Source organism: Colius striatus, chromosome 16 (genome assembly GCF_028858725.1).
Source record: "Colius striatus isolate bColStr4 chromosome 16, bColStr4.1.hap1, whole genome shotgun sequence".
Lineage (NCBI taxonomy): Eukaryota > Metazoa > Chordata > Aves > Coliiformes > Coliidae > Colius > Colius striatus.
The window spans coordinates 902,515-904,421 of NC_084774.1; the positions used below are offsets into that span (position 1 = coordinate 902,515).

At 56.2% G+C, this 1,907-nt stretch overlaps 1 pseudogene; it reads left to right on the forward strand.

Moving 5' to 3' along the window:
• The first annotated feature begins 347 nt into the window (after positions 1-347).
• LOC133626972 (olfactory receptor 14J1-like) lies at positions 348-1,297 on the forward strand (annotated as a pseudogene).
• Positions 1,298-1,907: the final 610 nt, after the last annotated feature.

Genomic DNA, 1,907 nt, shown 5'->3' on the forward strand with positions numbered 1-1,907 from the left:
GGGAGAAGATATGGGAAAAACCCCCACAACTCTTCTGTCACCTTTACCTTCTGTGTTTGCTGTGGTTCCATGGCACAAAGTGGCAGAGCAGGACCAGTCCCTGCCCCTACCCACTGCTGCAGAGCAGGGCCGACTTCTCAAGAGCCCCCGGGCAGATCCTGGCTCTTCATGGCACATACAGCCACAGCAGCCAGGGCTGCAGCCACAGAGCTGATGGAAGGGCTCCTACAAAAAGGAAAGGGTGTCTGTGTGTAGCAGGGAGAGGGGATCTGGGAAATGGCTTTGACTTTGCACAGAGAAGTCTCCCCAGGCTGTCACTGTCTTTTCCTTTATCAGCACTGCCTGATGCTCAGAGGCAGCAGATGTCCAACAGCAGCTGCAGCAGCCAGTTCCTGCTCCTGCCCTTTGCAGACAGGCGGGAGCTGCAGCTCCTGCACTTCGGGCTCTTCCTGGGCATCTCCCTGGCTGCCCTCCTGGCCAACGGCCTCGGCATCAGCGCCGTAGCCTGTGACCACCGCCTCCACACCCCCATGGACTTCTCACCCTCCTTGACCTTGGTTCAATCTCCACCACTGTCCCCAAAGTCATGGCCAATTCCCTCTGGGGACACAGGAACATTTCCTACTTGGGCTGTGCTGTACAGCTCTTTCTTGTTATCTTCTTCCTTGGTACAGAATGTGCTCTTCTCACCATCATGTCCTACGACTGCTACGTTGCCATCTGCAAACCCCTGCGCTACGGGACCCTCCTGGGCAGCAGAGTTTGTGCCCACATGGCAGCAGCTGCATGGGCCAGTGGGTTTCTCTATTCTCTCCTGCACACAGCCAATACATTTTCGCTGCCCCTCTGCCAGGGCAATGCAGTGGGACAGTTCTTCTGTGAAATCCCACAGATCCTCAAGCTCTCCTGCTCACACACCTACCTCAGGGAGGCTGGGCTTCTTGTGCTTAGTGTCTGTTTAGTACTTGTGTGTTTTATGTTCATTGTGGTGCCGTATGTGCAGATCTTCAGGGCTGTGCTGAGGATCCCCTCTGCGCAGGGACGGCACAAAGCCTTTTCCACGGGCATCCCTCACCTGGCTGTGGTCTCCCCGTTTCTCGGCACAGGCATGTCTGCCTACCTGAAGACTCCAACCATCTCCTGTCCATCCCTGGACCTGCTGGTGGCAGTTCTGTATTCGGTGGTGCCTCCAGCAGTGAACCCCCTCATCTGTTGCCCGAGGAACCAGGAGATCAAGAATGTCTTGCAGAAAGTGTGTGAACACCTCAGATTAATAAGGTTCCCACGATCCCACTAAGGCTCCCACTGCATCTCAGGAGAAGCCAGGAACAACTTTTCTTCATCTGTGTAATGATTTTTCGTTATGTTCAAACACCTATTTAAAGGTCTTTTCCAGCTTGTAGGATGCTGTGGTGCTATCATTTTTGCTTTAATTTTCTTTTATGACTGGAACATTGTTATTTCTGCCCTCCTCCCTTCTTCTGGCTGGATGTCACGTCCGTGCAGATCCAGGCTGTCTGTAGAGATGCACTCACTCGCGCACACAGCAGCGCGTGGCGTGTGCCGGCTGCCGTCCCTTCCCCTCGGCTCTGCAGCGAGCAGCAGCCCCAGCATGCAGGAGGGCTCTGCAGCTAGTGCCCGGCTGCCCCACGCAGCAGCAGCCCCGCTCAGCCTTGGGGCTGCCCCTGGCTGCCTCGCTGCCCGCTCTGTCTCTGCCGCTGCCAGTTGCGGTTGCGGCTGCAGCTTCCCTGGAGACACAGCCAAGGGCAGTGGCAGAACGAGGCCTTCCCAGGGCTGCTCTCCCCTCCTTCCATACTCTCCCCATCAGGGAACAAAGACCACGATTAGCCTCGAGTACCAAAGAGGCTGAGAATTGCTCAAGGGCAGGGAGAGCTTAATTGCCGCTG